Below are 16,029 nucleotides of genomic sequence, written 5' to 3' on the forward strand. Positions count from 1 at the left end.
AAATAATCTGACATGCCACCTATTCCCTTCAAGCTGTAAACTGGTGTTAATACATGCTGAATTGCCCAGACACTTTTTAACAAAAATGAAATAGCGTTATATTATATAATATTCAAAATGTGAGTGCATATTATTGATTATAAATATCTCTGGAATACCTATTTATTCTTCAAGGGAGAACAAGCAAGAGATATATTTTTCACAGGAATTAACAATGTACTACTGTATTTCAGTTTATTTTTAGTATGCAACATCTATCAATCTCAAGTAATTATTAGCAAATCAAGTTAAAAGGCTATAAGGAATAAATAAACATTCTCTTGACAGTCCACCTCTTTCTAGCTAAAATTAGAAATAACCCCATTGCTTCTAAATTTTAAACCCACTCTAATTATCACTATGCATTTGTGAAGTTTTAACAGTAGGAGACTATACATTTGCTTTTAATGAATGTCAGGCTTAATTTTTTGTGAAATGGAAAATCTGCAATGAATTCAGGCTCCCACCTAGGCATGAGTCAATGCTGTTGTAGAAAACACATGAGTTCTTAACAAACAACAACAATCTGGAAGAGCTCTGTCAGTAAAAGGGAGACTAACGTTCCAAGGATCACAGCTTTTGTTGAGAGCAAAACTACCATGTCTGTAGCTATGTAGCTATGCATCCAATAGCTTTTTTTTTTTTTTTTACAGAATGTTTAATGCCTAAGGTACTGAACAGCATTTTTACAAAGGCCATTTTCAATATGACACATATGTAATGCTGACTGCCTTGCAGTATATTACTTCAGAGACTTTTTGTTTCTATATTACTAAAGAATACAATTTTTTTAAAAACAAAAAGGATAAAAAAGTAACACTTTTTCACTCTCCCCTGCAAGATTAAGTCTTTTTTAACAGCAAACATAAAACCACTAGGTCAACAAGTCATTCAGGGAAGTCTTGAAAGATTGTTGGTATAAAGAATGGCTACTAGTTGTCAAAAAACTCAAGGTATAACAGGTTTTAACGTTAAGTATAGTCTAAGGAAAAAAAAACCTTCTAGCTCCTCTTAAAAGGATCACTGCTGTCATACAACTATTCTTAAGAACTGAGGCTTATATTGGTGCTGTCAAACTTCAGGCATTTAGATGTGTCAGCTAGGAGCAGAGTCCTTTGAGACATGGGAAACTCCCGAGAATGGCTCAGGGCTTAAATGCACTGAGTCACTCTTTGGAGGATGCATTCCCTAGTGAAGTGGGATGAATTGAGGTCTAAATATTCGATCGAGCTCATATGGACAGGATTTTTGACATAACAAAATCTAAAGTAGCTTCTTTTACAGCACAAGGAGTGGCCATGGATGCCCATAAATCAGGATCAAGCCTTCCAGGAGCAACTGGGAGGTATTTAAAGGACAAGTCCACTGAGGATGATGCATTTTGACCACAGCGAGCTTCTGCTTTTATGTAGTTTAGTTTGTGGATTTGGTTCTGGAGGCTTTTGAAAAGGAATGTGTGGCTCATAAACAGAAGAAACGCTCACAGAGGAGCAAGCACTGCTCTGATGGAAGAAACACCAAGTGAGTAAGGAACAGAATGATTGTTGTGTATAAGGACATGGGTTATAACTATTGTGCTGTAACCATTGATGATGAGACACCAGCAGAACTGTATCGTTTTGGGTGTACTATGTTTTAAGATAGGTACTGAAAAAGGCAAAGAAAATCTGCAGAAGAAGAAGAAGAGTGATGAGGGATTCAGAAATCACAACCTAGGAAATACCAAACCCACGATATTACATGGGAATAACAATCAGTTGTCTCCACTAAGGACAGAATCTAGAGAAATCATCCTAAATTTGCTGCTGTGAAAAAAGCCTCTAGCTGCCTCATCCTCAGCCTCTTCAGTGCTGAGACACTGACACAAATCCTTTCCAGCCCTACACGCTACCATTCCATAGCTTGCTTCCATGAGAAGCTTACTCCCTGGTAATTTCAACAATTTGAATTGGGAACCAGATGATTAATAGTAAGCTAACAGCAAAAGGCACATTCCTCTCTGCTAGTTTTTTTCTTTAAATATATATATATGCTTGCTTTCAAAGTAAGACCATATGAATGGCACTAAGTGCTATAAACAATGTAGAAATGTAATCCTCTTTGTAGAACTAGGCTTTTGAATAAACTCTACTCAAGTGCCAGTGAGGTAGCATTCATAAACAGCATTCTTCATAGGCATCAAATTGTATGTTACAAATGTGACAGCCCTAAAGGTGTGATTCAGTTTCCCAAATAGGGAATGTCTTGTGTCATTAAATGCACTAAGGTATCACTTTGTCTTCAGCTGCTACTTCAGAAGTGTATGGATTTCCCTCTGTCATTTCTAACAGTCACACGCACATCTAAGCCCTTGCAGGACATCTAAAATAGCACTAGATGCCTATCTTAGACAACTGAATCTCAACTTAAAGTCTTTTTCTTTTGTAAGGAGCTCCTCTATTTTCTAACAGACATTGTCATTGATACTAGTTATTATTCAGTATAAATATACAGTTTAAATATAAGATTTTAGGAGTTATTGCATAGAAAATTGGAATATCCTGCTATTTTATTAAAAAAGAAAGATAAGTTTCAAGATACCTTAAATGTTATGAACTACCATGACATTTACGATCCCTTGGGAGAACTTTTAAAAATCCAGTTAAAGTTTTACACAAGACCTTGAGACAAAAAAGTTTCGGTGTCTAAGTATTCTACTTCAGAAGAGTTTAAACATACCTATAGTCTGGAAAGACTTGTTAATCTATGAATTAGAAAGGATCAATTTAGTGCCATGGAAAAAAAAAAAATAGCCCATATTAAATACTGGGAAGTCCCTCGGTCCAACAAAAATTACTTTCATACAAGAAAATCATACAGTATCATACACACACAAAGAAAACTGAGGAAAATCAAGTTTTCTGTTTAAAAAAAATCTTCATAAGGTGAAGAAGATCTCATTAAAATCTCAAGGAACTACAAAGTTCCTGTTAATCTTAGGTAGAGGGCATTGAAGTACTGCTATGCCAAGTAACAGTAATAAAACATGAACACAGGGAGAAAAGAAGTGGAAAGAAAATTGTGATAGTGTTTTTAAATAAAGCAATGAAAAACTGTTGCACTTCCAGGAACTTCAATATACTGAATAGTATCTGTGATCACAGTGCTAAGTTCAAGTCTGTTCCTTATGCCAATGATGTAATTACTAGATGAATTCTGCAGAATTTACACATATACAATTACTAGTCACTAAAATCAGCATTTAGTACGATGTGATGAAATTCTGTGGCAAAAATTTGCTTTTAAACTTTAAATTTCAATTATTTCAGACAATGAAAGGGAAGGCAAGTTTCAATCAAAAGCTCAAAAATATATAGGAGGCTACAATTTCCTTTTAAAATTTGAGCCATTCTTCTTACCAACTTACAACAGAATAATAAACAGTTGATAGCACATTAGCGATAAGTCCAAAAATAATTTTAAAACAGGCTTGTGAATGAAATGAAAATTCAGGAGCAGCAGATGGATTTAACTGCTGTTAAATGTGGAGTGGCTTCCAAGAACATGCTGTATGTAATAATAAATAGCCAGAGACATAAAGTTTCCCCAGTAGTTTAAATCCTGAGCATTCAAGCTAAGTGAAGGCTTTCAAGCTTTGGCTCACTGCAGCATCCTTACATTTTACCTTTGTCCACAGCAGGAGAAATGCTTGTTATTGACAATGTGTGTCAGCAATGGGTGCAATTAAAGCAGCGCTGAACACAGTTTCACAAGCAGGCAGGTTTAACATGAGCTTTCTGAAACAAGAATAGTTCTTGGCTGTGCTTGCAGGTTAATCACATTCAGCACCAGCGTATTCATTGTCAGCAGTGGATAATTATGGTAGTGTACACAATGCCTCGGTTGGTGCATATGTTTTACATAATAACCACATTACAATCGGCCTCCCTTTCTAATCCTTGATCTGGATGTGGGGATTGGGATGGCGTGCTGCATCTAGAATTTCTGCAATCAGGATCTGACTGCCTACATGTCTCATGCCCTATTGATTTGAAGCAAAAGTAAAGTCATGAAGGCCCAGGAAAACAGGCAGCAACTTTTCTGTTTGTGCTTAAAACAGTTCTGGCTTCATCTCCTAATCCACCAAAAAGTGGCTTTGTCAAGTGGCAACTATAACTAAATTAAAGCTTCTACATTTGTTATCATGTATCATTATATTTGACTGACACAAATAATTGTGACACGGAATAAAACTGGAACTTATAAAGCCATACAGTAATGCACAGAGGCACAGGCATAGAAGGGTTCAAAAGAACGAGTGCAACCGACAGAAAATAAATCTACATTGGGATTTAAGCCCAGAAAAATCATTGCTTTTATCTTCTGTTAAGCCAATTGCTTCTGTAAAAACAAAGGGTTTGTGAGGAACTGTGGAAAAGAGCATCGCTTGGTCCAAAGAAGTCTCTGGAGTTCAGTGCAGTCTAATACATGTATCTGCCTGCATAGAAGCATCAAGGATGGTTCTGTTTAGTTAGTATATACTATCAGTATCTGTTTAATACTCTTTTGGATGGGCTGGAGGGAAAGGGAGCAGTAGGGGAACAAGTGAAAGAAAAGAAAAGTGAGGAACCAAGTGAAAGAACTGTATCAGACAAGACCAGAAATGTCAGTCCTTCACATGTGGGTTACCAAGTATATGCTTTTTCTGTTGCTAAACTACTAGTTTTCACTGCTACTGACAGTTTATTCTAAACTGTCAACCCATAAAACATCTCCTTTTCCAATTAACTAACTGCATAAAAACAAATATTAATATAACTATTGCAAAACCACATCTCTCTAATCCTAGTATTATGCTCCATTCATGAACTGGATAAAATTAATTCAGCTGATTGATGCTCCTGTGGCATTCAGTGATCACTTGCTGCCCAGGGGTCTTCTAAGAGATCTTTATCATCCTTTGTCTGTTACTTACTTCAGGGTTTAGAAACAAGATATTACTCTACTGTTTGGGAAACTCAGCCATTAAAACAACAGTCCCCAAAGCCTGCCTTTCATTCCCACCCCAAAAAACAATGCTTAAAAAGCACCAGCTGTATAAGCTAACATACTTTTGCTCAACCTAATAAGTAACCTTACCAGAGAAGTATAATTAGTTTGGAGACTTCCAGAGCTGTTGCTTCTGTCCAACTTATCTCAACTGAAATATTCTTACTAGTGCTGTCAAGTGGATAAAACCCCACCTGTTTTGGTTGCTCCCTGTTCAAGCCACTGCCTGTGCTGGTTAGTTCAACCTGCAGCAATATTGTACCACCACTATTCCTGGAAATGGCCGTATCACCAAAAAAAAGGGGGCTAACAGGTTCTAGCCTGGACCCTCACCATCCTCACTGTTAGATGTTACTTGAAGCCCTGGCTGGTTTGGGTTACTCCAGCTGGCTCCTTCCAGGCCAAAACTGCTCTCGAAGGGGCTAGACTTAAGTAGTGTGGATATGAGCCAGGCTGTGCAAATGGACCTTCATTTGAGCAGTGTAGACACAGACACTTTCTACTCTCAGAGGTGCACAATACCGTTACCTGAAGTATGACTATCCAAGACTTCAAATGGTATCAATTATTTTGCCATGTCTTTTCCCATTTGCAAGTCTCCAGTGACTTTAGGGGTGATTTCTAGCAATGCAAATATACCTGGTTTTACGTTTCTATTAATCAGAGTTATCAGTGATGACAACTTCAGTGGAGCCAATCTGGAATCTGAAATTGCTGAATATGGATCACAGTTTGACTGATTTTGCTACAGTGGTTTTGAGGGTATTTTTACATTATTTTCACCAGCCATTTAGACAGGGAATTATGGGGATAAGAGATTACATGGTTAAACAGATACTGAAAAGTACTTAAACACATGCTCAGTAAACTGTGGTCTGTTCTCAGATATTACTCAGCCAGGTGTACTAGCTACAGCAAAAATGGATTTGATACGCATGAGCTCCTCTTCCACAGGAGCATTGTCTGATAAAGTAATGCTAATCGTCAAGTATAAATACATAGGATTACCCACCCCCACCCCCAAAATGTAAAGAAATAAAGGCCTTTTTTTTTTCCAGGGAGCCATTTTATTCTGATAACTGACATGAGCCTCTTTTGCATCATATAGGCTTGCGTATCCTGCAAGAGTTCAGGTCAGCACTACTGCTCTTCAGCTGAAGCCAATATATATATTTCTCACATTGTCTTGTAGATTGTTCACTCCAAATGACCTTCCTTTTAATATATTTATTCTGTAACATTTTGGAGATCCTCTTTCTAATGCCCAACATCTATCTGTTCCAGGCATTCTTGCCAAAATTGGTAATAAGGGTTAAATACATGCCACTGGCAAATGTAGTCATTTTCCAGTGTCTTACCTTGAATCTGCTCTGGCAGCTTCTGTGAACACCTCCTCTGAGACCAGACTGGTTATTAAATTCCAGTTATTAGGAAACAAATTTAGGCTCAGGACTACTGAACCTTTGTCAAATGCATGAGAGACTTTTTCTACAACCAGTATCTCTCTTACAGGTTTATATTCAGTTAATGAATCATACATTTTAACATACGCCAAAAAAATGTTCTTTATCTGTGAAAAAATTGGTATTTCCCAAGCCATTTTGGCAGTTGGTTTGTGGTCATTATTAGCTTAGATGATTTCCCAGTAACAGGGGCATGAGATCTTTGCACCAGACAATCTGAAGTCTTCTTCTGTATTACAGCAAACTGTTTGGTCTTTATCACCTCTCATGCCAAAGTTATTTCCAGGCTTCACAGAGTGGAATAAGAGGATTGAAAGAAACAGTATTTCACTTATGAAGGTCATAAATGAAATAAGATCCTCTAATTCTCTCAGCTTCCCAAACTCTATAGTAAGATTAAAACATTAATGTCCCTGTGTTGCTCTCCCCTCAAAGAAACCATGTGTGTTGAGCATATGAGTGTCAACATGGATCAATATTATAATCTACCAGTACCCCCAAAAAGCAAATATAACATAAACCAGATTTTAGTTCAGCTTTGACCCAGCAGCCCACTTTTACTTCCAGAGAGCTTCTGCTCATGGCTTTCTAACCTTTCTAGGTCCTACTGTTTGTGAGGATATCACAGATGTGCTTCCCAGGGAAACATTTAGATTGTTCAGCACAACTCAAATGGCAATAAAAGGAAAAAGTCTCTTCCAGGGATGGAAAAAGCTTAAATGTACTGTTTTTCTAAGGTATCTGCTGATGCATCAAGCTCATTAAAATATCTGGTATAAATTTTGACGAAAACATCATTCCCAGAGCTAATAACTGATTACTCTGCCGATCCTTGGGGTAAGGGACATTTACCCAAATGTGTGAATTGAAGATTAGTTGGTCTCCACTGTGCCTTCTGATACTGTTGGAGACCATAACCATGCTCATCAGCTGAGATGAGGGTGTTTATGCCATTTTAGTACTGGAGAGACCTGCTTGGCCTTCAGCTGTCACTGGAGAAAGGCTTGGGTTTCCTATAGGTGTGGTGACATATCTATCATAAACACATTGGGGGATGTCTCAGATACGCTATGGCATTTTAAATGCTGCTAAATATCTGTGTTTTGGCAGGTTTATTACTCCTGGAGAATATTTGTCCAACCTCCACTATGCTTCCTTCAGTTTTAGGAATGCAGCTTCCTGATGAGGAAAAGGAGCTCTCATATTTTCAGCTAGTAAAAGAAGTATGTTTTACTCAGTACCATTCTAAGACAAGTGTCTTCCAATGTACTGATCATCCATCCAGTTAGTACAATACTTTTTTCATGTGGGGTCTCCAAGGTAAGCTCTGGTCTTCAGAGAGCTCTCTCCCTGTTTAGCTTTTGCACACTGATGTGACTATGCTTCTCTAATGGCAATAGGTGCAGCATTTAACTCTTTTACTATCAGTAGTAAATTTATTATCTGGTATTCAAGCCTATACTTTTCCAACAATGAAAACTGTTTCTGGCAACATAATGGTGTGTGTGCCATGTCCAACTTCACAAATGTCACATTTACTTCCAGTTCAATAGTGGTTTTATCTGCTAATGAACTGCTGCTCGTTGCTCCCATGAGGATTCATCTGAACAAAACACTTCGTTGACTCATGCCAACTTTTGCAAAGCAATATAATCCATCCTCCTTCTCACATCTTTCCTTTTGTGACACCCAGTGGGTTGGCTTCTGTTAACTAACTCTGCTTCTGGAACTCTGCATGCTTCTTGCTGCAGAGTTGTGATGCCATGCAGTTAGCTCTTCTACAATGTTGAGGTTCTCAATCAGAGTATAATTGTTCACCCACTACCTTCAGTCTGGACTTGGTCCCTTCTTTTGTTTGTCAAATTCTTACATTTTTCCTTTTGGAATTTTTAGTGACGTTCCTGAGTTTTGTTTACCTCCCAGTCACAAGAGCTGTCTTGGGATGTGACTTGGGCACGCTCAATCCCTCTTCCACTATTTTCTGCTACAGGACAGCTAAGCAGGCTGGACAAGCTCTTGGCAGAGCTCCAGCTGAATGACTGGGAGAAAACAAACACAGAGTGTATGCAATACAGAATATAGAGTCACCACGTGTTCATGGCCCACGCCGAGGATCGGCTGTGTGGGGTGCACAGGAGACTACGCTTATGTCTCAATGCACATGTAACCAACGTGGTCTCTCACCAGACACTCAACACCCCAGCAATGCCAAACGGCTCTTTGCTCACAGAGTATTCTCAACCTTTTGTATCACTGATTAAACCCACTATTGATATTTCATGCTTGTGGGGTAGAGAACATTCCTCATCCTTCCTTACTTCAGTTTTATAGTCTTTTTGGCTGAGGCAACAAAAACTGTCAAACATATCAAGGCTTTCAAAACAGTGATTGTAAGAAAAGAAGCTGCCCTTTGCTGGCATTCACTGCTTGCAAACTAGAGTAGTGTTGCTTTCATTATCCTCCACCTTCCTGGAGAATTTCAGCCCTGGCGAGGCTGGCTTTGAAGTGTTTCACTCTCCTCCTTTGTGTATTTTCTCTATTCTTTTTAACTCATTCTATGAACTGTGCTCCGCATCCCCTTCGTTCTGACAGCACTTGCAAGAGGTCTCCTTTAGATTATGTCTGGTTTCAGCTAGCTGAGAATAACCAAAGAAATCTGATGTCACCTCCCGAGACCCACAGACTATATCTGACATGAACACAGAGGCATTCACTGGTTATCTCAGAGAGGACTAATCTAAAAGGTGTCTTTCATGAGGCTTGTTGCAAATACATCCCACCTGATTTTAAAGTTAATTTCAAACCTGTCTTTCTAACAAAATACAAACAAACGAAAAGTAATGATGGTGAAAGACATTTGGGGAGTACATCTATGCTGTATTTTTTAGTGCCCTCAGGGTATAAATATACATTTCAGCTTTTGAGCTATATCCAAATAACTAAAATATACCAATGCAGAAATACGTTGGCAGGAAATCTTTATGCTGTTTAATTTTAGCAGGATGCTAAGTATTAGACACTGACCTCATGACTCACAGGAGAAAAGTGTATATTTAAAAAACAGAAATAATTGCTCTACCTCAGTAGATCCAGCTTTCTTAAATTTAAAGGAGAGTCACTGTTTAAAGACATTCCCAAATTTAATTGTTCTAACATATAATCCCCCCAATGATAACAGAATTGAATTTGCATGAAGTTTCCTTCTTGATATTTCTCAGTTTTCTTTAGATGAATTCTCAGTGAGTTAATACTTATATCTGCATTATATACTCACAGCTGTTAAATACAGAGAACTCTTACTTCTGACTTTAGGTTTATATCTTTCGGATTTTAGAAGCCTGCAAATCTTCATATTATTCTGTTAATCTGTTCAGAATACATTTATACATACATTATGCTTATGTTATGTATATATAATGTTATCTCTTTTGACTTTATACCACAACTCAGCAAGAATATGGTCATATTCAGTAGATGCAGGATGTGTATTTATTTGTGTAGGAAAAATGACACACCTTCAGTTCTTCCTCTAACGCATTAATCCTCTTTCTGAGCCACTACCCTGAAGAATTATGTCACTGAAAATAGAGATACAGGGCAGCTACAGATAAAAAAAAAAAAAAAAAAGAGGCTGTAGTTTAGAAAAGTACTTTACATAATACTTGTAAAGCTCACTACCATGAACATGCCATTCACTAAATCTCAAGACAGTAATAAAAATGAATAGTACCCCTTAATGCCTTCACCATCTAGACACATTTCACAAGAGTATAGTATGTGGGGGTTTTTTTTCACAAAACTTTCCTGTATTGACTCTGCCTGCACAAAATAGCTCAAATTTCTTACAGCTGTCAATCTCTCCCAACATCAGCACTAAAACACCTCCCGCACCCTGATCATCAGTCCCCTTGCTCCATGAGGGGCTCCATGAACTTAAGATGTTCATTTATGAGAGTGATGGCTGATGTGTACATTTCATTAAAAATGAACATGGGCAAGGTGGGGGATGGAGATGAAGGGATGAAGGGAGTGTTCCATGTCAATGCCTGCTAGAAATGCCGTTCCTTCCCGTGATACAGGAGGACTGGAGATGGTTTTGCTACATCACCAGACTGCTGCATCCTCCATAATCCTTGATGGATGGGCAAACGATGCCTAATCTTTTTTAAAAAAAAACTTTATGGGTGAAATTAGCTCTGCAGTATTAAGTGTTAGTATCAAAGTGCAATGTATAATCAAATGTTTGATACTAGTGAGGTCACTGGAAAAAAGATGGATGCCAATTTCATCTTACTGGCTCTTGAGATTCATGACTTCAGGGTGTTAGTCACAATCATAGCTAAATTTGAAAAATGATAAATCAGAATTATGACAAGATATGGATTGTTCAGACATTGTGTTTTAGCATGAACACTTATCAGACTGGACAGAAATTCAAAATCTCCTCTACATTGCAACACTTGGCTAGAGAAAGGGCAAGAATAAATCACTTTTAAAGATGAGATTTTTGGTCTGATTAACACCTTCTTGATCAGCAAGTCCTTAATCACTCTGACCGATCCTATTTTACACAAACATACATACACATCCACTGCACACAGGGAGACAGAGCTAAGGTTGCCATGGGAACTTTATCTCTAGATTTTTGGTTTTGTATCTTTAAAATAACACAAGTCTAATGTTTCAATAATTTAGTTTTACCTTGCAATTAATTGTGTTCACATTTCCTTTAGGCAAGAACTCATTTTATCTGATGGGTACAGCCCAATGTGATAACTTCATTCAACATCTCCAAAACTTGTTTTCCTAAGCGAGGGGTATTTTAAACTGAAGTGACTGTTCACAAATGACTATGGTATAGAAATAGCTGCGTCAGTATTAAACCAGGTGGTTCAGCTGCTGATAAAGTAACCTCCATGGCAGCAAGCAACTTTGCACAAGCTGTGCTGTTGCACCGTAATGTCACGCCCCGCTCAGATGAGGGAGACAAGTGCCAGCTTTTGTCACAGTCTGACGCTGAGGGATGGGAAGAAGCAGAACACTTTTGGGACTGATTCCTCCCCTCCACCAGCAGCCATTGCCCCACACGCATTTATTCCACCATGAGGAGTACCAGCAGTCCCCAGCCTTGCTCTCCAGGCTTGCCCTCCACTCTTTATTGGTTCATCCCTTTTTTTTCTCCTGTGCTCTTTCAGCCCAAGTCCTAACTTTGACTGAATATTCAGAAATATTGAGTTAGCTCTGAGTGTAGGAATACACTCAGGATCCTCACTCTAAACTTAGGCTCTGGGTTTTCAGAAGAGGTGACCTACAAACCTCATTGATGTTAACAATTGAAAGTATGCAGCAAATAGCCTTCCTCAACAAGTCTTCCCTCCAGATGAGGGCTTCTGTGTCTTAGAGAAGTTGCATGAAGATACCAGAAAATAAGAATGGTCATTGGAGTCATCTGTCTTTTCAGTAAACTAAATCTTTTGTGCTATCAATCTCTAGAGCAAGACACACTATTTAAAAAAAGCAGCAGCCTTTCCTCCACATTTGAACATGTTGCTTCCTCTAGAGACTTGGACTTTGCCATAGGTTGTACACAAAACAGATACTTGCACTGTACAAGCATTATTGATCTTCTTGCAGCAACATTGCCACTACTGACCCCAAGAACATTAGCTTCATAGCCTGCAGTTAATATACATGTACAGATACTGCTGTCAGTGCTGCAGACATGGAAAATGTGCTTTCTGAAGAGCCATCTGGTGTATTCAAGGGGAAAGGAACTTAGAAAAAACAAGTCTTTGGCATTGTAATGGAATGAGACACTACCACATAGGTCTGTATTGAGGAAGGAGTTTAGTTAAAATATTCACTATAAGTCTTCTCCCTAAAAGAATAGCACTTAATACATGTTAAAATATAATTGTATAATTGGAACTCAAGTGTTTGGGTTATGTAAAAGGCGCTGTAGGCGTATCAGCTTAGACAGAGGTAATTAGATCTTGTATATTAACAATTTTCCCTTAAAGGGATAATCAGCAATATTTTTAGTAGTGGGGACGCTTAAGCCTAGAAACCTGGGGACAAGAAGGTGCTGTTTGGAACTCCTCATCTAGCCCTGTGTTTCCTTCGTTCCCATCTCTGTCACTGACTGGACTGTAAGAATATTTCTGCAGTAGATTGCCTGCTTAATGCAACCCCAGCTGGGTGCCCACACAATGACAACACTGCTACTGCTTTTGGTGAAATCAGCATAAAACTGAATCGCCTGCAAGCATCAATCATGGTGCTGGAAATAGGACTAGATAGTAGCATTAAATAATACAATACGTAGCATGTATATATAGTTACAGGTCATACACTGAAGCCACAGAAGTAGTCTGTGGCAGAGCCAAGAATAGAAGAAATCAGAGCTTTAATCTCCTTGAGGCAAGGGTTAACATTTTATAGAGTAAACTGCCACACATCACTGCTTAGCTCAGTCAGTTTGAAGGATACAGTAAAAACAAATATTGTTTTACTCACAGTAAGTCGAATGACAATCAATGGCTCTACAGCTTTTCAGTATCTAATTGAAGTCCTTGAAAAATCAAATGGATGTACAGCAAGATAGGTTACTACTCCATCATAGGATGAAGATAGGACAATGTCACTTATTTTTTGGATTTTCAAATACATTGCAAAGCTTTCTAGAGAAGAGGACCAGTTTATTTTGAAAACGATACACTGCATCTCTAGAAATTGGAACAGCAGAGTCCAAATTAAAGCTGCTATCAGTTTTTAAATTTCTTTTTTTCTTTTTTCTTTTTTTTTAAGATAAATAAGGAGCTGTACAGTTCCACAAGACAGAAAAACAAACTAAAGCCAAACAAAAACCCAACATACAAGGGCTACACCAGGTGTTTTCTAATTTCATTACTGTTATCCCTGCTTGTCTTTTCAAATACAAGAAAAACATCCCACAGAAGAGATTTTAGGAGGAAAACCCAGACCTTAAGCTCCTCATTAAGAAGTTTGTACCAAACTTCGGAATCCAACAAAAATCTCAACTGAAATCAATAGAAGGTTAATCTAAACTAGAAATATTTCCCCAATATCATATTTCTCCCTCCATGCAATGCCCACTGAAGACCTCCCTATCTCTATTCATATGAGGCTTTCTGAGGAGTTTGAGAGCAGTACAGGTATCTTGTTTCTAAGTAAGTCAAAGCCTCTCTTGGTAAGTGAGAGAAAAAAACCCCACTTTTTAGCTTTATTCCTAAAGTCTCAAAAGATCGAGACTTGTGGATTGAAAGAACTGGGTAGCCTAAACAGAGATCTCTCTTCAATTCTCATCTGAAATAACATGAGAGCCAAAAAGAAAGAAGGAATGGTCACCAAGACCCATAGGACAAGCTTTCCTGTCTTCTCTTAGTTCAACCATGTATGTGACAAAGAGATGGACAGTCCTTTTCCAGAAGCATTCCCAGCACAAAATAAGAAGAAGCTCAACTGAATTTTGCCCTGAGGTTCTCAGGGCTGGAAGTTCTCAATACACTTAATAGAGGATTATTTAAAAGGTAGATATTCAGAAAAAAAAAACAAAACCACAAAACAAACAAAACAAACAAACAACAAAACAACCAAAAAACAGATACAATTACAGAGCTCCTTAAAAAATTCACAGCTTTTTCGGATTTTCAAGGTGCATTTGTTCTAAAATGTGTTTTCTGTTGTGAGATTGCACCTGAAACTGATCTTTGCAGACGCAGTCGAGCACAACGGTGCCTTTGGGAGCAGGGAATAACAGCAAGCCGATAGGTCTCTAAGCAGGCTGCATTCTTCTTGGGGGTCAAGGGAGAGCTCAGCAGCAAGCTGCTAAATGGTTGTTTGTATCAACTCTGCAGGCAAGGCCAATAGGTTGTCTGCAGCCAAAGAAGCAATGAAAACAGCTGTAGTTGGTAACAGAGCCAGAAGGCCGCCACCACAAAGCTGCCAAGTGCTCAGGTGTCTCTTCCCATGTTTATGGTGTTTAATATTTAGTGATAACAGACTGAAAAAATAAAAATAAAGTGCTTTGCACTCATTTTGGGATCTCACCTGCTGACCCATACATATAGATGCCTACAAGGTCTTTATCTTTTGGGAATGGCACTGTAACTTTAAACACCACTTTACAGGCATGTGTCAGACGTAGAATTGTTTTGCTTGCACAGTGTAGGCTCAAGAACATTATTACAAAGGGGAGAAATTCACTTCATTTTCAAAGCTTCACACACAGAAAATGTAATTTGCAGAGTAACAAGTTCAAAAACTATATAGGTCTTTCTAGTTTTCAGCACCTTCTCTTTTGTCCTGCTACAGCTTCATTATTTTCTTATTCTTTGCAGTACACACCAGTCTTTTTGGATGAAAAGAAACCATTCCATATTAGTCACAGCAGAAAAATGAATTTTGCCTTGCAGTTGGTGAATGAAGATTATCAGAACTTTTTATTCACATGCAGAAAATAACAATATAATAGCTAAGAAACACCAAATAAATGCCATGTTTACTCTAATTTATCACTTTTGCCTGCTTCGACTTGCACTCAAAAAAGCCATCTAATGCATGACTACATTAGTCCTCTTTGGTAAATTTTTGTGCCAAAACTTGTTGACCCTATGTCCATCTAAAGTCCAACAGATAACAACGGATCACATGTAGTGTTGCACTTTATAGTCATTTGATTCTTTGTGGAGCTTTTTTCAAGCTAATCTAATCACGATAGTCAAAGCAAGAGAAGCCAGTCTTCTGAGGCCTTGTACACTTTGGAAAGGCAGCAATATTTTCAGACCAAGTAACCAAATTGCTTTAGGTACCAACTCTGACTGAGAAAATTTTGCATGTAAGCATCTCAAGAAGAAGCCATAACCCTAATTTCTGAAGCTAAACTACACCAAAGGATAGACATCCTCTTAAGTGCTGTATTTGAGGCTTTAAATCAGTCTACGTGGTTTAGCCAAATCTGGAATTACTAATATGGAGGTATTTCAATACGATATGCTTTATCAGACTTACTTTGGTCTCTGCATCAACTTCTCACCGTCTAAGTAGGGGAATAAATTATGTAGAAATTCAGAGCAGAATCTACTCCTTTTCCCTTTCTTGGATTATTTTAATTTTAGTTGTTCTTAATTCAAGAAGTTAAAAAGTTAAAACCTTCTTAAGAAAGAAATACTTTAAATACATTGGCAGGATTTAACCTAGAGTTTTTGACAACAAATCATGTTATTATTTTCTGCATCATTCAAAGTCCTGTTTGACTTCTCATCTTGCATAAGAAATTTCAGGGACATGTCAATGTGCATTTTCTATATAAGGCAAATAGACCTCTGTATCACAAACATTTTTGACACTTTCAAATGTAGCTTTAGAGTCTTAAACAGACATTCCACTTCTCCCACCCACGCACCACCTCATCCAAGGCCTACAGTCACCAAATTTTCAGAATTTAAGAGTGGGAGTATTGCTAATGTAGCAGGTAGGT

The 16,029-nt window shown here is 38.0% G+C and overlaps 1 protein-coding gene across 16 annotated transcripts in view; it reads right to left on the reverse strand.

Moving 5' to 3' along the window:
- The window catches only part of DLG2 (discs large MAGUK scaffold protein 2), a 1,037,827-nt gene that overhangs the window by 637,854 nt on the left and 383,944 nt on the right, over positions 1-16,029 (reverse strand). The gene's annotated exons all lie outside the window — the stretch shown is intronic.

Source organism: Athene noctua, chromosome 1, assembly GCF_965140245.1.
Source record: "Athene noctua chromosome 1, bAthNoc1.hap1.1, whole genome shotgun sequence".
NCBI lineage: Eukaryota > Metazoa > Chordata > Aves > Strigiformes > Strigidae > Athene > Athene noctua.